The 21,026-nt window shown below is 47.4% G+C and overlaps 2 long non-coding RNA genes across 2 annotated transcripts in view; one reads left to right on the forward strand and one right to left on the reverse strand.

Annotated features, from left to right (window-relative positions):
- The window catches only part of LOC143503260 (uncharacterized), a 46,716-nt gene that overhangs the window by 15,843 nt on the left and 9,847 nt on the right, over positions 1 to 21,026 (reverse strand). The window lies entirely within an intron of this gene.
- On the forward strand, positions 1,215 to 11,811 carry LOC143503261 (uncharacterized). The gene is made up of 3 exons (XR_013127193.1): positions 1,215 to 1,344; positions 6,223 to 6,310; positions 11,423 to 11,811. It is a non-coding gene; the product is annotated as an uncharacterized LOC143503261 (long non-coding RNA).

A 21,026-nucleotide genomic window follows, 5' to 3' on the forward strand; every position in this document is an offset into this window, starting at 1 on the left:
CACACACATATACCCCCACACATACACACACACACATACACACAACCTCACCCTACCGCACACACACACACAGTCACACACATATACCCCCACACACGCTCACACCAATAATCTAGCACAATAGACATCAACAACCTCATATCACCCAAACACACACTCATACGCTAACAGACTTATACTGAAAACACACCAGTAAATCACCAGTACAACAGTACAGCTTCACCCTCACACACCCGAACACATTCATACACACTCACACACACACACACACACGCACACACACATATTTAAGTAAGCATACACAACGCGCTCCTCTTCACTAAATGCCTGGAAGCCAATTACATGTAATATAAACAGTTTCTTGCATAAGCATATAACATGTAGATGAGCGTTCAGGGTCGGTGTTTTAAGGTAGCGCCGGAGGCATAAAAACATCACTATTTCCATAATGGCGTGCGGCGGGTCGCTCGCTCTGTGCCGGGGAGACGCAGCCTGGGGCGTGTGTGGGGGGGCCCGGGGACACTCCGCTAGCAGCAGCTCACATTAAGTTGTTCTTACACACCGTGGCCTCACTCTGCACTTTCCCAGCCGCTAGTCGCCGTGTCTGCAAATACACACGGCCGGCGAGACAGCCTGCATCATCAGACACCCAGCCTGCAGTTAATCCCCTTTATTATCATAGAGAGAGAGAGAGAGAGAGAGAGAGAGAGAGAGAGAAAGAGAGAGAGAGAGAGGAGATAAAGAGAGAGAGAAAAGGGCAGAGAGAGAGAGAGAAAGGAGAGAGAGAGAGAGAGAGAGAGGAGATAAAGAGAGAGAAAAGGGCAGAGAGAGAGAGAATGGAGAGAGAGAGAGAGAGAGAGAGAGAGAGGGGAGAAAGAGATAGAGAGAAAGGAGATAGAGAGGGAGACAGAGAGAAAGGAGAGAGAGAGAGACAGAGAGGGGAGAGAGGGATAGAGAGAGAGAGGAGAGGGGAGAGAGAGAAAAAGGAGAGAGAGAAAGGGAGACAGAGAGAGAGAGAGGAAAGAGGGGAGAGAAATAGAGAGAAGGACAGAGAGAGAGAGAAAGAGAGAGGGGAGAAAGAGAGAGGGGGAGGGAGAGAAAGAGAGAGAGAAAGAGAGGAGGAGATAAAGAGAGAGTGAAAAGGGCAGAGAGAGAGGAAAGAGAAGAGGGGTGTCAGGTTCATTTCCTTGAGTGCAGAATCCTTCATAATGGCTGTTCTGTGGTGATATGAATCGCAGTCGGTGTGCTGGAAAGTCGTTAACTTCTCCCAGAGTTAGTAGCAGTTCCCCACCCAACAGCACCAGCAGGGTGGTCTACATAAGGACAGTCTGCAGGAGTGAGGAGGTGAGGGTGACCTGTAGGAGAGAGTGATTGTGAGTGGGTGAGGGTGAATCTGAGAGTGATCTGCAGAGTGAATGAAAGGGTGAGGATGAGTGACTGAAAGTGGTGTGAGGAGGACTGTGTGAGGGTAACTGTGTGAGGGGGACTGTGTGAGGGTGGTCTGTGTGAGGGTAACTATGTGAGGGTAACTGTATGAGGGTGGTCTGTGTGAGGGGGACTGTGTGAGGGTGGTCTGTGTGAGGGGGACTGTGTGAGGGTGGTCTGTGTGAGGGTAACTGTGTGAGGGTGGTCTGTGTGAGGGTGGTCTGTGTGAGGGTAACTGTGTGAGGGGGACTGTGTGAGGGTGGTCTGTGTGAGGGTAACTGTGTGGGGGTAACTGTATGAGGGTGGTCTGTGTGAGGGGAAATGTGTGAGGGTGTGAGGGTGGTCCCTAACCCTAACACTAACACTAACCATTGGCAGACAACAGTTAATGACAACACCATGCTGCTCTCTTGGATACATGAATAAGAGAAAGAGAGAGAGAGAGAGAGAGAGAGAGAGAGAGGTGGCACAGAAACGTTTCTAACATACACACACACACACACACACACACACACACACACACACACACACACACACACACACACACACACACACACAAATGTTTCTAACACACACACACACCACACACACAAAAAACGTTTTCTAACACACACACACAGAAATGTTTCAAACACCACACACATGCACACACAAACACACACACACACATACTCATGCACACACACGTGTACACCCACACACCAAACACAAAGAAGTCAATGAACACCACGGTACAGGATATACACACATACGCACTCACCACACAACACACACACGCACCACCACACACACACATATGCACACACACATACACACACACACACACATGCACCCACATACTCTTACACACACACACACACACACACATGCACACACGTGCACACACCCACATACTCACACACACACACACACACACACACACACACACACACACACACACTTAAGGATGTGGTGGAGAGCAGATTAGAAGCAGCTGGCTCAGTTTCAGAAGACACATTAATGGAGCCTTTTGAAGGCCACAAGATTCTGATCCACACACACACAAACACACACAACACACACACACACACACACACACACACACACACACACACACACACACACACACACACACACAGCTCCATGCAGCCTGCCCAAAAAGTGAGTCCAATTGAACACGCTGGTGGGTGAGGAGGGTGAGGATGAGGAGGATGAAGGCAGTGGCAGGAAGAGAAGGAGCAGGAGGAGGAAGAGGAGGAAGAGGAGGAAGAGGAGCTTATGAGACAGGCATAGGACACATTTATGTGTGTGCATTTATACTTCCATACACAGTGGGATGAAGAGTCTCGGAATAACGAATCCTCCCCAACGTGTTTATAGATCTCAGAGATGAAATATCTGAACCATGTGTGGGAGTAAGACCTGAGCCCACACATCAGTGGCCACACCCCCAGACAGCCAGGGGAGTATTGAGGGTGTTGAGGGGTAGTGTTGAGGGTGTTATGTAGTAGTGTTGAGGGGTAGTGTTGAGGGTATTATATAGTAGTGTTGAGGGGCGGTGTTGTGGGGTAGTATTGAGGGTGTTGTGGAGTAAGACCTGAGTCCACACATCAGTGGCCACACCCCCAGACAGCCAGGGGAGTGTTGAGGGTGTTGAGGGGTAGTGTTGAGGGTGTTATGTAGTAGTGTTTGAGGGGTAGTGTTGAGGGTATTATATAGTAGTGTTGAGGGGCGGTGTTCTGGGGTAGTGTTGAGGGGTAGTGTTGTGGGGTAGTGTTGAGGGTGTTGTGGAGTAGTGTTGAGGGTGTTATGTTAGTAGTGTTGCGGGGTGGTGTTGTGGGGTAGTGTTGAGGGTGTTGTGGAGTAGTGTTGAGGGTGTTATGTAGTAGTGTTGAGGGTATTAATAGTAGTGTTGAGGGGTGGTGTTGTGGGGTAGTGTTGAGGGTGTTGTGGAGTAGTGTTGAGGGTGTTATGTAGTTGTGATGTGGGGTAGTGTTGACGGTGTTGTGGAGTAGTGTTGAGGGTGTTATGTAGTAGTGTTGAGGGTATTATATAGTAGTGTTGAGGGGCGGTGTTGTGGGGTAGTGTTGAGGGTGTTGTGAGGTAGTGTTGAGGGTGTTATGTAGTTGTGTTGTGGGGGTAGTGTTGAGGGTGTTGTGGGTAGTGTTGAGGGTGTTATGTAGTAGTGTTGTGGGGTAGTGTTGAGGGAGGTATGTAGTAGTGTTGAGGGTGTTATGTAGTAGTGTTGAGGGGCGGTGTTGTGGGGTAGTGGTGAGGGTGTTGTGGGGTAGTGTTGAGGGTGTTATGTAGTAGTGTTTTGGGGTAGTGTTGAGGGAGATATGTAGTAGTGTTGAGGGTGTTATGTAGTAGTGTTGAGGGGCCGTGTTGTGGGGTAGTGTGAGGGTCTTGTGTAGTAGTCGTTGTGGGTAGTGTTGAGGGGTAGTGTTGAGGGTGTTATGTAGTAGTGTAGTGGGGTAGTGTGAGGGTGTTGTGGAGGTAGTGTTGAGGGGGTAGTGTTGAGGGACGGTATGTAGTAGTGTTGAGGGTGTTATGAGTAGTGTTGAGGGGCGGTGTTGTGGGGTAAGTGTTGAGGGGTAGTGTAGAGGGTGTTGTGGAGTCGTGTCGAGGGGTAGTGTTGAGGGTGTTATGTAGTAGTGTTGAGGGATAGTGTAGAGGGTGTTGTGGAGTAGTGTTAAGGTGGTAGTGTTGAGGGTGTTATGTAGTAGTGTTGCGGGGTGGTGTTGTGGGGGTGTGTTGCGGGTGTTATGGAGTAGTGTTGTGGGGCTAGTGTTGAGGGTGTTATGTAGTAGTGTTGAGTGGAGTGATGAGGGTGTTGTGGGGTAAGTGTTGAGGGTGTTATGTAGTAGTGTTGTGGGGTAGTGTTGAGGGTGTTATGTTAGTAGTGTTGAGGGGTAGTGTTGAGGGTGTTGTGGAGTAGTGTTATAGAGGGGTCGTGTTGAGGGTGTTGTGCGACGGTAGTGTTGCGGGGCGGTGTTGTGGGGTAGTGTTGCGGGAGGGTATGTAGAAGTGTTGAAGGGTGTTATGTAGTACTGTGTTGAGGGCGGTGTAGTGGGGTAGTGTTGAGGGTGTTATGTAGTAGTGTTTTGGGGTAGTGTTGAGGGAGATATGAGTAGTGTGAGGGTGTTATGTAGTAGTGTTGAGGGGCAGTGTAGTGGGTAGTGTTGAGGGTATTATGTGTAGTAGTGTTGTGGGGTAGTGTTGAGGGGTAGTGTTGAGGGGTTATGTAGTAGTGTCTGTGGGAGTAGTGTTGAGGGTGTTGTGGAGTACGTGTTGAGGGTGTTACTGTAGTAGTGTTGAGGGGGCGGTGTTGTGGGGTACGTGTGGAGGGTGTTTATGTAGTAGTGTTTCTGGGGACGTGTTGCGGGAGATACTGTAGTACGTGTTGAGCGGTGTTATGTAGTAGTGTTGAGGGGCAGAGTTGTGGGGTAGTGTTCGAGGGTATTGTGTAGTAGTGTTGTGGGGTAGTGTGAGGGGTAGTGTTGAGGGTGTTATGAGTTAGTGTTGTGGGGTAGTGTTGAGGGTGTTGTGAGTAGTGTTGAGGGTGTTATGTAGTAGTGTTGAGGGGCGGTGTTGTGGGGTAGTGTTGAGGGTAGTGTTGAGGGTGTTGTGGAGTAGTGTCGAGGAGGTCTGGTTGAGGGTGTTATGTAGTAGTGTTGAGGGATAGTGTTGAGGGTGTTTGTGGAGTAGTGTTAAGGGGTAGTGTTGAGGGTGTTATGTAGTAGTGTTGCGGGGGGTGGTGTTGTGGGGCGTAGTGTTGAGGGTTATGGTAGTAGTGTTGTGGGTAGTGTTGAGGGTGTATGTAGTAGTGTGAGTTGGTAGTGTTGAGGGTGTTGTGGGGTAGTGTTGAGGGTGTTATGTAGTAGTGTTGTGGGGTAGGTTTGAGGGGTGTTATGTAGTAGTGATGAGGGGGTTAGTGTTGAGCGGTGTTGTGGAGTAGTGTTGAGGGGTAGTGTTGAGGGTGTTGTGGAGTCGTGTTGCGGGGCGGTGTTGAGGGGGTAGTGTTGAGGGTGTTGTGGAGTAGTGTTGAGGGTGTTATGTAGTAGTGTTGAGGGGTAGTGTAGAGGGTATTGAGGGGTAGTGTCGAGGGTGTTGTGGAGTAGTGTTGAGGGTGTAATGTAGTAGTGTTGAGGGAGTAGGTTATGAGGATATTGAGGGTAGTGTTGAGGATAATGAGGGGACGTAGTTGTTGAGGGGTAGTGTTGAGGTGTATGTAGTAGTGTTGAGGGTAGTGTTGAGGATATGAGGGGGTAGTGTTGAGGCGGTAGTGTTGAGGATATAAGGGGTAGTGTTGCTGGGGTAGTGTTGAGGGTGTTATGTAGTAGTGTGTGTTATGTAGTAGTGTTGAGGGGTAGTGTTGAGGATATTGAGGGGTAGTGTTGAGGGTATTGAGGGGTAGTGTTGAGGGGTAGTGTTGAGGATATTGAGGGGTAGTGTTGAGGGTAGTGTTGAGGGTATTGAGGGGTAGTGTTGAGGATATTGAGGGGTATTGTTGAAGAGTCGATTAAAAATGCCATTAAGCGGAGACTAAACATTCCCTGGCTGGTTCTCTGCCCTTCTGGAACACCAGACCACTCAGATGGACCTTTAATTTGGGGCGAAGCCCAATGTGTTTGAAGCTGGTGGCCAAGAAAAACATTCGGCTCACTGTGGCTTTCCAAGGGCCCTCACACTGGATGTGTGTGTGTGTGTGTGTGTGTGCATGTGTGTGTGTGTGTGTGTGTGTGTGTGTGTGTGTGTGTGTGTGTGTGTGTGTGTGTGTGTGTGTGTGTGTGTGTGTGTGTGTGTGTTCTTTCCAAGGGCCCTCACACTAGATGACTGCCCACCCAAGAAGGCCAGCCTAAAAACTCCAGCACCACTCGGAAGCCAAGTCTGGATTACAGACCTGGTAAGAGTGTGTGTGTGTGTGTGTGTGTGTGTGTGTGTGTGTGTGTGTGTGTGTGTGTGTGTGTGTGTGTGTGTGTGTGTGTGTGTGTGTGTGCGTGTGTGTGTGCGTGTGTGTGTGTGTGGTTCATGCAGCTGTCTCTGATTAAAGCTGAGCTCTTGCCTCCTGTCATCAGGGCCAGGCTGTGTCTGTGTCTATGGTGTGTACCTGTATCTGTGTCTATGTGTCTATCTGTATCTGTGTCTTTGTGTGTATCTGTATCTGTGTCTATGTGTGTATCTGTGTCTTTGTGTGTATCTGTATCTGTGTCTATGTGTGTACCTGTATTTGTGTCTATGTGTGTACCTGTATCTGTGTCTATGTGTGTATCTGTATCTGTGTCTATGTGTGTACCTGTATTTGTGTCTATGTGTGTACCTGTATCTGTGTCTGTGTGTATCTGTATCTGTGTCTATGTGTGTATCTGTATCTGTGTCTGTGTGTACCTGTATCTGTGTCTATGTGTGTATCTGTATCTGTGTCTATGTGTGTACCTGTATCTGTGTCTATGTGTGTACCTGTATCTGTGTCTATGTGTGTATCTGTATCTGTGTCTATGTGTGTACCTGTATCTGTGTCTATGTGTGTATCTGTATCTGTGTCAATGTGTGTTCCTGTATCTGTGTCTATGTGTGTATCTCTATCTGTGTCTGTGTGTGTACCTGTATCTGTGTCTCTGTGTGTACCTGTATCTGTATATGTGTCTGTGTGTGTACCTGTATCTGTATATGTGTCTGGGTGTGTACCTGTATCTGTATCTGTATGTGTACCTGTATCTGTGTCTGTGTGTATCTGTATCTGTGTCTGTGTGTGTACCTGTATCTGTATCTGTGTCTGTGTCTATGTGTGGTATCTGTATCTGTGTGTGTACCTGTATCTGTGTCTCTGTGTGTACCTGTGTCTGTGTCTATGTGTGTATCTGTATCTGTGTCTATGTGTGTACCTCTATCTGTGTGTGTGTATATGTGTGTACCTGTATCTGTGTCTGTACCTGTATCTGTGTCTGTGTATATGTGGTGTACCTGTATCTGTGTCTGTGTGTGTACTTGTATCTATGTCTGACTCTGTGACTGAGCCTGTGTATATTTGTGATTGACTCTGTGGCTGAATCTGTATATGTGTGTCTGGCTCTGTGTATGTGTTTACACCTGTGTCTGTGTTTGTGTCTGGCACACGAACACAATATGTGTCTATTGTGTAAAGTAATACTCCCGTCCTAGAGAGATTATGTTCCTAGACCCCTTAGCAATTTCGGAAATGTGTGGGAATTTTGGTCGGACAATAACAGAGGCCTTTAAAGGTCTATCTTTACATGTTAAACCCTAAAAACACTCCAAGTTCACTTAAACATTTATGTTGTAATTTACCTTAAAATTGTACAGGTAAATGTAAACATATACAGTGTTCATACTGTATGAACATGTACATCTACTGTCCACCACTGTGTGCTCTCCTGCGTCTTCTCTGAGACGTTGAACTCTCATGAGCGCATTTTTCTATGAGACACTGAGTGCCATGCTACCATTTCCTTTGCGTACAATAAAATTATGGTCAACTCACTGCTTGTGAGCACATTTTCTATGAGACACTGACAACCATTTTCTTTGCTTACAATAGGGTATGAAATGCAAAAATAAATAAATAAAAGCTACAGATTCAGAAGTGCGAATCTTTGGGGTATTACTGTATGTGTCTGTGTATGTGTCTGTTTATGTGTCTGCACATGTGTTTGTGTATGTGTCTCTGTGTTTGTATCTGTGTATGTGTATATGGCTGTGTATGTGTCTGAGTATGTGTTTGGGCCTGTGACTGGGGTCTGTGTATATGTCTGTGTATGTGTCTGGGTTTGTGCCTGTGTCTGGGTCTGTGTTTGTGTCTGTGCATGTGTCTGTGTATGTGCATGTGTCTGTCTGTGTTTGTGTCTGTGCCTCTGTCTGTGTCAGTGCCTGTGTCTGGGTCTGTGTTTGTGTCTGTGCATGTGTCTGTGTGTGTGCATGTGTCTGTGTATGTGCATGTGTCTGTCTGTGTTTGTGTCTGTGCCTCTGTCTGTGTCAGTGCCTGTGTCTGGGTCTGTGTATATGTTTGTGTCTGTGCCTGTGTCAGTGCCTGTGTCTGGGTCTGTGTATATGTCTGTGTCTGTGGCTGTGTCTGGGTCTGTGTATATGTTTGTGTCTGTGCCTGTGTCTGTGGCTGTGTCTGGGTCTGTGTTTGTGTCTGTGCCTGTGTCTGTGTCAGTGCCTGTGTCTGGGTCTGTGTATATGTTTGTGTCTGTGCCTGTGTCTGTGGCTGTGTCTGGGTCTGTGTTTGTGTCTGTGCCTGTGTCTGGGTCTGTGTATATGTCTGTGTCTGTGGCTGTGTCTGGGTCTGTGTATATGTTTGTGTCTGTGCCTGTGTCTGTGGCTGTGTCTGGGGTCTGTGTATATGTTTGTGTCTGTGCCTGTGTCAGTGCCTGTGTCTGGGTCTGTGTATATGTTTGTGTCTGTGCCTGTGTCTGTGCCTGTGTCTGGGTCTGTGTTTGTGTCTGGGTCTGGTCTTCTCTCCCCACGCCTTGTGGTTTGTAGGCACAGGAAGTCCAGCCTGGGAGGGGTCAAAGGTCAGCCAGCAGCACAGCATGCTGAGAGCACATGATAGCAGATCTGTTGTATTTTCATGTACTCCCGCAAAATAACCAAACATCATGTTGTGTCATAAATAAATAAATGAAGCTCACTGAAGGTCACAACCTGAACTTTTTACAGATTTTGCTGACAGGATCATACTGAACAAGGACAGTACCAACAGCACCGACTGATTCAAGAAGTAGCTAGAATTATTACTTATTTAGAATTATTCCTATTTTCTTTATAATGATTCATATGCTTTCTTTAGAGTTATTCCTACTCTTGGTCTTTCTCTGTCACACACATACAAATGCTCTCACTCTCACTCACTCTCTCACTCTCTCTCTTTCTCTCTCTCTCTCTCTCTCTCGCTCTCTCTCTCTCTCTCTCTCTCTCTCTCTCTCTCTCTCCTCTCTCTCTCTCTCACACACACACACACACACATATACACAGAGACTCAAATCACCTTAAAATACAGACTTCAGCTGGACAGAGCGACACAAAGACTTTCTTCCAGTCGGGCCACAGTTCCAACGCCCCTTCACTCTTAGCTCCGCCCACTGAGTGTCCAGCCAATAGCCATGCTTGTCTTGAGCCAAAGTATCCACACGGGGGTTTGGCTTCTCTCATGAGCTGAACAGGACGGGTTCTGATCTCAGAGGTGGAGAATACCAAGGGGGCTTATAAGCCAAGAGCATCTCTCTCTCTCTCTCTCTCTCTCTCTCTCTCTCTCTCTCTCTCTCTCTCTCTCTCTCTCTCTCTCTCTCTCTCTCTCTCTCTCTCTCTCTCCTCTCTCTCTCTCTCCTCTCTCTCTCTCTCTCTCCTCTCCTCTCTCTCTCTCTCTCTCTCTCCTCTCTGTGCCAAACAGCCGAACACCTCTCTTTCCCCACCTAGCATAGCATGCTAACACATGGCAGGGAGGCTGAAGTGCAGGAGAAGGTCTGGGCGTGGAGCACTGCTGGGGAGGGAGTCTGTGAGCGTCTGGCATGGCTGAGCCGCCCCCAGCCGTGTTCGGAGGGAATGACCTTCCAAAGCACCGGACCTTCCAGCGCCGGATCTAACGGACTAACAGACGCCAGCGCAAACCTGGCAGCAGTGTTTCCTGACACGGCAGCACCAGGGTAACACCTCACGCCCAGACCTTGGAGATGATGACACAGAACTTCTGACACACCGCAGGACAGCCTTGCACACACACACACACACACACACACACACACACACACACACACACACCCTCACACGCATGCACGTGCACGCACACACACACACACACACCCTCACACGCATGCACGTGCACGCACACACACACACACACACACACACACACACACCCTCACACGCATGCACGTGCACGCACACACACACACACACACACACACCCTCACACGCATGCACGTGCACGCACACACACACACACACACACCCTCACACGCATGCATGGGCACGCACACACACACACACACACACACACACCCTCACACGCATGCACGTGCACGCACACACACACACACACACACACACCCTCACACGCATGCATGTGCACGCACACACACACACACACCCTCACACACATGCACATGCACGCACACACACACACACACACACACACCCTCACACGCATGCACATGCACAACCACACACACACACACACACACCCTCACACACACACACACACACACACACACACCCTCACACGCATGCACATGCACACACACACACACACACACACACACACACAGCAACATGGCAATGCTTTAATAATGATGTCCTAACCACCATCATGTAAAAAGGCCAAATAATCATTAGCCAAACCAGAGCAGTGTGTTCTGAATGAGCTGAATATCACAGTCAGGTTGGGCTTCCTTCTGTGGCAAAACACTTCAGGAGCTCGGAGATGGATTTAGCACACACACACACACACACACACACACAGACACGCACGCATGCACACATGCACATGCACACACACACACACACACACACACACACACCATGCACGTGCACACACACATACACACACACACACGCATGCATGCACACATGCACATGCACACACACACACACACACACACACACACACACACAGACACGCACGCTTGCACACACGCACATGCAAATGCACACACACACACACACACACACACACACACACACACATACACACATATACACACTGCAAGTCATAATCCATAGACTACATCCATACACAGTAAGATCACACATTGTCACATGACTTGAACATTGAGTTAACTTGTCCATGGCTGTCTGTATTTGACTGACTTCACGTGACTGTGACTGTGGGCTTAACGTGTATTTACTGATACGATATTAGAACTAATACCATTCTATTTCCGTTTACCTCCAGAACAGGATTTAGCCTACATGTATGAATGTGGAAAGACATGCGCTAACAGCACTCTTCTGACATACGCTCATTCAGACCCAGTCAGTTACTCTGCTGGTTACTCATTAGGTGGCCCAACAGGAAAATTCAGCCCAGGCGAGATGTATGAGGACAGGATCGTCGAGCAGGACCCGTCCGCCTGGTCTACAGCCAAACAGCGTGACAAATGTGAGCCTCGACCCACACTGAAGAGTGAGCTGAACCACCGCTGTGTTCGGATTCTTCCTCCAGATCTCCTTCTCAAGGTGGCATGCCCCGCCCCTAGCCAACATGCCCCGCCCCCAATACCCACCCACGGTGGCCTGGATTCTTACCGCTGCCTCTAGTGCTGACACAGCAGGACATCGTAGGTATTATATATTATACAGCAGACTGTGTGTGATCTACCCCCACTAACCCCAGAAAACCCACACAGCAACATAACACTCATTATTACAGTATTTACATGCCATTAGCTGCCATTCTGTCCTTTTGTACAGACTATGAAATATTTGTAATATTAAACTCTATTAAACTCTATTAAACTCTATTGAACTCTATTACACTATGCTGCAGGAGAGCTGATTGTCCGTTTCCCTTGTTCATCTTTTTATGTTATTGTATCTCACTGTACCCTGAATCCCAGAGCATGCAGTTCAATATTGCTCATCTTTTCTGTTTTATTATAAATACACAAAACAACACCTCCGTGCGCTACAAAAACATCCTACACACTTGTCAGCACGCTGATATGGACCTCGTAGCTGCTATGCCTGGAGGTGTTGAAGACGGGCTCCCCACGGGCCAGCCTTCCCCATCACGCGCGGTGGATCAGAACCATGCGGAGGTGACCCCACGCTTGTCTGGAGCACACCTAACCCCAGATGCCCTCCATGGAAACCACCACAGCCACAGGCAGGCCGCGGCCAGGGTCTCTGGGTCTGTTAATACGTTCACACGCTTGCCTGCTAACTCAGGCTAACTCTAGATACCTCAGGCTAACTCAGGGCTAACTCAGGGCTAACTCTGGCTAACTCATGCTAACTCAGGGCTAACTCAGGGCTAACTCTAGATACCTCAGGCTAACTCATGCTAACTCAGGGCTAACTCTGGCTACCTCAGGCTAACTCAGAGCTAACCAGAGGTGTCAATTCCAGGTTCAGAAAGTAAAAGGAAGCCTGAGCAAAATCCTGGTGAGGACTTTTACTTTCTGAACCTGGAATTGACACCTCGGGAGCGAACTCAGTCTCCGTAGGGGTCGGACAAGGACACATACAGCTGCCCGGGGCAGCGTGAGGCATTTATGATAGCGGTCATTTGCAAAGCATTCAATGCATATAGAGCACAGCATGCGAAATGTTGTAGTGTGTGTAGTGGCACAGTGTGTGTGGTGCACAGTGGATGCTGTGTAGCACGTGTAACGTGTAGCGTAGCGTGTAGACATGCGTGATAAAGGGATAGGAGCCCGCTAATCAGATCATCCTGTGTGCCCCAATCACACTACACATCGACAGTGTGGCATGAAGTGAGAAGGTGAGAGAGAGAGACAGGGTGAGAAGGCATGAGAAAAAGTGTGTGTGTGTGTGTGTGTGTGTGTGTGTGTGTGTGTGTGTGTGTGTGTGGGTGTGTGTGTGTGTGAGGGAGAGAGAGAGAAAGAGATAGAGAGATAAATCACCATTTCAAGATATTGAGACTGAGACAGCTCCCACAGTGAGGTGTGGAAGAGATGTCAGCTTCACCGTTTCCCCCTCCTCCAGAAGGACACACTCCTTTTCTACTGGTGTGTTCACACTGCACTCAACCACGGGTGTGTTCACACTGCACTCATCCACGGGTGTGTTCACACTGCCATCATGCACTCTTCAGCTGCACCCCATACCAGCCACGACACTGTAACGTGCTCCCCGGGGACAAGGCGGAGAGTCACGTGAGTCACACGTGATCAGCAACACGTGTGCCATTTTGAGACAGACTTGTTTGTTGCTCCCATCTCTGGACAGGCGATTCCGTATTCAACCACCGGTGTAGCTACTAACCTCAGCACATGGAGAGCACGTTTCGTCAGTACACGCTTGGTGTAAACACGTGGAGACCCAAGCCCGCAAGACCGCCCTGACATCTGCTGCAGAGATCATATCTGTCCTACAGGCACAGCCCCCCTGTGTTAGCAGGTCTGCGATCAGGTCCTTCCTTGTACACACGGCCACGTTCGAGTGCAAGCAGGCGGCGGGACACAGGTCCCAGATCAGCTCTGGAACGTGATGCGTGGCTCGGTCTTTCCTGTTTGGTGAGTCCCGCATGGCCCTGGTCAGTAGACGTGTCGTTCTGATACGCACTGATCAAGTGAAGCCCGCTGGAAGTCTATACACACGGCGCCTTTGGCTGACATGTTCAAACCCAAACTCAATTCACACCTCAGTGGGAGGCTGCTCGGAACAGCGAAAATCGCAACGCACGACGATTTTCATACATTTGCTCGTTCTGAACACACATCTCAGGCACTGGCAGATTGAAGGAAAGCCAGTCACCTGCTCCACGAGGCTGGAAACAGTGTGTTGACCCTGGAAACTAGAATTTAACGGGTGCACTCAGGAGAGCAGCGCTCTGAACACAGCGCTGTTAGCTCAGGAATCATATCTGGTCTATGGTCTATAACACAATAGTGTGAGTCTTTCTTAACAAGGAAAGCTACCAAAACACTGAACTATATTCAACAAAACAAATTCCATCTATCTAGATCTAAGTGCACAAAAGCCATTGTTATTGTGTCATTTTAACATTTATAAAACCATATCAGGTAACCAGAGGGATGAACTATCCTACAGTTTGGGCTCTGGTAGACCTGAGAACCGCACCATTAAGCATGGGCCTCTGATACTATACCATGTCTGAGCGGAGCACATATAAATGAAACACATGGCAGGTTTCAGATCGAGGCGGCACAGAGAACGTCTGATCTAACTCATAATAAGCTTCATGTGAAACTTTCACGTCACTCAGTTCAGACCTCTCTCTCTCACAACACGCACAGGTGATATTTCTAAGAAAGCTTTTTATAACAGTGACATATCGCAAAACAAAAAAAAAAAACTCTACAAAATGCCACAGAGCATGTCCAAAGATATTGTTAAAGGTGGGAGAAATGGAATTGGATCTTGATCCTGAACAATTATTTTCTTGTGTGTGTGAGTGTCTTTTAATAGACCATCAGCTTCAAGATTAGATTTCAAGACACAGCTGTGGGTTAACGCTGGAGTGTGATGCTCTATTCCAGTAGATTTCATAATCGGTGATTCACAACACTGTCAAAGCTGCGTCAGAAACCCCTTGAACTGACCACACAGCTTCTCGCTAGAAGAGGAGGAACAAGAGATCATTCTCGCTGCAACTCCAGCAGGTTCTGCTACCAGCTCAACCCACAAAGCCTCTCCTGAACTCACCTGGAGGAAAAGTGTTAACTACAGAAACGAGCGTAATACCGCACAAACTCTCTATAGAGAAATAAACACTGATATCTTTATCTCTCGAAAGAGATGAAGCTATGATAACGAAAATAAGCCCAGATTTCAAATTAGCTGTGCTGAGATTCCAGCATTGTATAGTAATAATGACTATGAATGACAATGAGAAAATTGAAAACATTAGATATTGTTTTAGAGCTTTTATGTGTTCCAGAGAAGGTTTCCCTTGTCTAGACACGTGTGTAGCTGCATGGTGAGAATGAGTGTTTAATAGAGATATGAATAAACTGGGCTTGACTGACTTGATAACAAGTACACACTGTTTACGTTAAGTCCACATTGTTTACGTTAAGGCCACACTGTTTACGTTAAGGCCACACTGTTTACATTAAGGCCACATTGTTTACGTTAAGGCCACACTGTCTACGTTAAGTCCACATTGTTTACGTTAAGGCCACACTGTTTACGTTAAGTCCACATTGTTTACGTTAAGGCCACACTGTTTATGTTAAGTCCACATTGTTTACGTTAAGGGCACACTGTTTATGTTAAGTCCACACTGTTTACGTTAAGGCCACACTGTTTACGTTAAGTCCACATTGTTTACGTTAAGTCCACACTGTTTACGTTAAGGCCACACTGTTTACGTTAAGTCCACATTGTTTACGTTAAGGCCACACTGTTTACGTTAAGGCCACACCGTTTACGTTAAGGCCACATTGTTTACGTTAAGGCGACTGTTGCTGGATCTGTGAACTGATGATGCTGGACAGGATCCTCAGAGCACGGAACACGCACACACACACACACACACACATACACACACACACACACACACACACACACACACACACACACACACACACACACACACATACATACACACACACACACACACACACACACACATACACACACACACACACACATACACATACACACACACACACACACATACACACACATACACACACACACACATACACACACACACACACACACATACACACACACACACACACACACATACACACACACACACACACACACACACACACACACACATACACACACACACACACACACACACACACACATACACACACACACACACACACACACACACACACACACACACACACACACACATACACACACACACACACACACACATACATACACGCACACACACACACACATACACTCCAGAAGAAACGGAGACACCATGCACTGCAAGGAATGTTGGGATATGGTGACCTTTCTTCTCAGATCATTATTAATATGTGGCGTGCATTAGCAAAGGTGAACAAACGAGAGGAAGTCCGTCATCTGCAAATGTACACAAGCCCCGCCTCCTCCCCCGCCCCCTCCGCTACAGCCAGCAGAGCAAACGGGAGCTGGACACTGTAATAACACTGATCTTCAGCGTCCTGTCACAACGACACACTGACACCGTGGCGGTTTGGCTCAAACGTTCATCTTCTTGGAATCTACAAAGTTTGTCTGCTGCTTGTTCAATTCTGCTGCTCCAGTCCACAAAGGAAAAAGCTTCAGTGCTTTGGAAACGTGACGTTTTCCAGAGCGACCAAGACTCTGCTGTGTAGGAGTGACCTCAGTCTCTCTGAGCTCCTGTATCCTGCAAACCTCCCAGAGCTAATCTACTCCGTTTCTTCCTGGAAGCTAGATGATAGAGATCCTCCCTCACCTGCCTCACAAAACTCTGCCCCGCCCCCTCCTAGCCCCGCCCCCTCCTGGTCCCTGCTAAAGTCAGCAGATGAAGACCTGTCTTGATAAGAAGGCCCAGCAGAGATAAACTTTAAAGAACCCTGCTGCTACTTTCTACGTCTCTGTGCCGAGTTTGGCGAGGACCCTTTGTTGATAAGCCCTGGAAGTCTGCAAAAGTTGCCGGCGGATTTCAACGATTTCCTGGTGCCATTTGGGCTGGTGTCCTGTGGTTTGTTCCCGCTCTGTGTCCTGACGAGCGAGCCGTGTCTGCCCCTCCACTTCACCCAGATTAAACACCCAACGCCACACACATGCCAACGCAAATGTGACCGCGTTAAGTGCCCAAAGGACCCGGTGGACCGCCAGCGGTGCTCATCACGTGGGGTCAGAGGTCAAGGGGTGGCACTAGTGGGTGAGGGGGGGAGTTGCTGATGGGTGATGGGGGCGGTGCTGGCAGTGAGGGGGCGGTGCTGGTGCTGGTGCTGGTGGTGTGTGTGTGTGAGTGTGTGTGTGTGTGTGTGTGTGTGTGTGTGTGTGTTCAAATGCATCCAGACTGACAGAAGTCTGGATCACAGCGAGTCAGTAATGTTACATTTGGCTCTGAGAGTTCTGGATATGAAACCACGATACCAAACCTATTCAAAAGGCCAAAGCGGTACCTAAAGACCTAAAGACTCTCATTTGCATCTTCCATAGACATTTAACTGCATTCCTGTCAACAGTAACATAAAAAGAAAATAAAGGGTCCCCTGTTCACATACACACACACATGCACACACACACACACACACACACACACACACACATGCACAGACACACACACACACACACTCACACACACACTCTCTCTTCTCTGTCTCTCTCTTGATCGTATCTTCATCAGTGATCTAGCTTGTTGGCCATGCGTAAAAAAACATAATGGAGTCCTGTAATGGCATCATAAATTCACATTAACTTCACCAGGCAGAGTCACGAGTCACCGCACATCTCCCTAAAACTAAGAGTGCACGTGTTTAATGTCCCCCCATCTCCCTAAAACTAAGAGTGCACGTGTTTTAATGTCCCCATCTCCCTAAAACTAAGAGTGCACGTGTTTAATGTCCCCCCATCTCCCTAAAACTAAGAGTGCATGTGTTTAATGTCCCCCCATCTCCCTAAAACTAAGAGTGCACGTGTTTTAATGTCCCCATCTCCCTAAAACTAAGAGTGCACGTGTTTTAATGTCCCCATCTCCCTAAAACTAAGAGTGCACGTGTTTTAATGTCCTCCATCTCCCTAAAACTAAGAGTGCACGTGTTTAATGTCCCCCATCTCCCTAAAACTAAGAGTGCACGTGTTTTAATGTCCCCCATCTCCCTAAAACTAAGAGTGCACGTGTATTAATGTCCCCATCTCCCTAAAACTAAGAGTGCACGTGTTTTAATGTCCCTCCATCTCCCTAAAACTAAGAGTGCACGTGTTTAATGTCCCCATCTCCCTAAAACTAAGAGTGCACGTGTTTAATGTCCCCATCTCCCTAAAACTAAGAGTGCACGTGTTTAATGTCCCCCATCTCCCTAAAACTAAGAGTGCACGTGTTTTAATGTCCCTCCATCTCCCTAAAACTAAGAGTGCATGTGTTTTATTGTCCCCCATCTCCCTAAAACTAAGAGTGCACGTGTTTAATGTCCCCCCATCTCCCTAAAACTAAGAGTGCACGTGTTTAATGTCCCCCCATCTCCCTAAAACTAAGAGTGCACGTGTTTTAATGTCCCCATCTCCCTAAAACTAAGAGTGCACGTGTTTAATGTCCCCCATCTCCCTAAAACTAAGAGTGCACGTGTTTTAATGTCCCCATCTCCCTAAAACTAAGAGTGCACGTGTTTAATGTCCCCATCTCCCTAAAACTAAGAGTGCACGTCTTTAATGTCCCCATCTCCCTAAAACTAAGAGTGCACGTGTTTTAATGTCCCCCATCTCCTTAAAACTAAGAGTGCACGTGTTTAATGTCCCCATCTCCCTAAAACTAAGAGTGCACGTGTTTTAATGTCCCCATCTCCCTAAAACTAAGAGTGCACGTGTTTAATGTCCCCCCATCTCCCTAAAACTAAGAGTGCACGTGTTTAATGTCCCCATCTCCCTAAAACTAAGAGTGCACGTGTTTAATGTCCCCCCATCTCCCTAAAACTAAGAGTGCACGTGTTTTAATGTCCCTCCATCTCCTTAAAACTAAGAGTGCACGTGTTTAATGTCCCCATCTCCCTAAAACTAAGAGTGCACGTGTTTTAATGTCCCCATCTCCCTAAAACTAAGAGTGCACGTGTTTAATGTCCCCCCATCTCCCTAAAACTAAGAGTGCACGTGTTTAATGTCCCCCCATCTCCCTAAAACTAAGAGTGCACGTGTTTAATGTCCCCCCATCTCCCTAAAACTAAGAGTGCACGTGTTTTAATGTCCCCATCTCCCTAAAACTAAGAGTGCACGTGTTTAATGTCCCCCCATCTCCCTAAAACTAAGAGTGCACGTGTTTTAATGTCCCCATCTCCCTAAAACTAAGAGTGCACGTGTTTAATGTCCCCATCTCCCTAAAACTAAGAGTGCACGTGTTTAATGTCCCCATCTCCCTAAAACTAAGAGTGCACGTGTTTAATGTCCCCATCTCCCTAAAACTAAGAGTGCACGTGTTTTAATGTCCCCATCTCCCTAAAACTAAGAGTGCACGTCTTTAATGTCCCCATCTCCCTAAAACTAAGAGTGCATGTGTTTTAATGTCCCCCATCTCCTTCAAACTAAGAGTGCACGTGTTTAATGTCCCCATCTCCCTAAAACTAAGAGTGCACGTGTTTTAATGTCCCCATCTCCCTAAAACTAAGAGTGCACGTGTTTTAATGTCCCCCATCTCCCTAAAACTAAGAGTGCACGTGTTTAATGTCCCCCATCTCCCTAAAACTAAGAGTGCACGTGTTTTAATGTCCCCATCTCCCTAAAACTAAGAGTGCACGTGTTTAATGTCCCCATCTCCCTAAAACTAAGAGTGCACGTGTTTTAATGTCCCCATCTCCCTAAAACTAAGAGTGCACGTCTTTAATGTCCCCATCTCCCTAAAACTAAGAGTGCATGTGTTTTAATGTCCCCCATCTCCTTAAAACTAAGAGTGCACGTGTTTAATGTCCCCATCTCCCTAAAACTAAGAGTGCACGTGTTTTAATGTCCCCATCTCCCTAAAACTAAGAGTGCACGTGTTTAATGTCCCCCCATCTCCCTAAAACTAAGAGTGCACGTGTTTTAATGTCCCCCATCTCCCTAAAACTAAGAGTGCACGTGTTTTAATGTCCCCATCTCCCTAAAACTAAGAGTGCACGTGTTTAATGTCCCCCCATCTCCCTAAAACTAAGAGTGCACGTGTTTTAATGTCCCCATCTCCCTAAAACTAAGAGTGCACGTGTTTAATGTCCCCATCTCCCTAAAACTAAGAGTGCACGTGTTTTAATGTCCCCATCTCCCTAAAACTAAGAGTGCACGTCTTTAATGTCCCCATCTCCCTAAAACTAAGAGTGCACGTGTTTAATGTCCCCATCTCCCTAAAACTAAGAGTGCACGTGTTTTAATGTCCCCATCTCCCTAAAACTAAGAGTGCACGTCTTTAATGTCCCCATCTCCCTAAAACTAAGAGTGCATGTGTTTTATTGTCCCCCATCTCCCTAAAACTAAGAGTGCACATGTTTAATGTCCCCCCATCTCCCTAAAACTAAGAGTGCACGTGTTTAATGTCCCCCCATCTCCCTAAAACTAAGAGTGCACGTGTTTTAATGTCCCCATCTCCCTAAAACTAAGAGTGCACGTCTTTAATGTCCCCATCTCCCTAAAACTAAGAGTGCACGTGTTTAATGTCCCCATCTCCCTAAAACTAAGAGTGCACGTGTTTAATGTCCCCCCATCTCCCTAAAACTAAGAGTGCACGTGTTTTAATGTCCCTCCATCTCCTTAAAACTAAGAGTGCACGTGTTTAATGTCCCCATCTCCCTAAAACTAAGAGTGCACGTGTTTTAATGTCCCCATCTCCCTAAAACTAAGAGTGCATGTGTTTTATTGTCCCCCATCTCCCTAAAACTAAGAGTGCACATGTTTAATGTCCCCCCATCTCCCTAAAACTAAGAGTGCACGTGTTTAATGTCCCCCCATCTCCCTAAAACTAAGAGTGCACGTGTTTTAATGTCCCCATCTCCCTAAAACTAAGAGTGCACGTGTTTTAATGTCCCCATCTCCCTAAAACTAAGAGTGCACGTGTTTAATGTCCCCCCATCTCCCTAAAACTAAGAGTGCACGTGTTTTAATGTCCCCATCTCCCTAAAACTAAGAGTGCACGTGTTTAATGTCCCCATCTCCCTAAAACTAAGAGTGCACGTGTTTTAATGTCCCCATCTCCCTAAAACTAAGAGTGCACGTGTTTAATGTCCCCCCATCTCCCTAAAACTAAGAGTGCACGTGTTTTAATGTCCCCATCTCCCTAAAACTAAGAGTGCACGTGT

This window comes from Brachyhypopomus gauderio, unplaced genomic scaffold (genome assembly GCF_052324685.1).
Source record: "Brachyhypopomus gauderio isolate BG-103 unplaced genomic scaffold, BGAUD_0.2 sc221, whole genome shotgun sequence".
Lineage (NCBI taxonomy): Eukaryota > Metazoa > Chordata > Actinopteri > Gymnotiformes > Hypopomidae > Brachyhypopomus > Brachyhypopomus gauderio.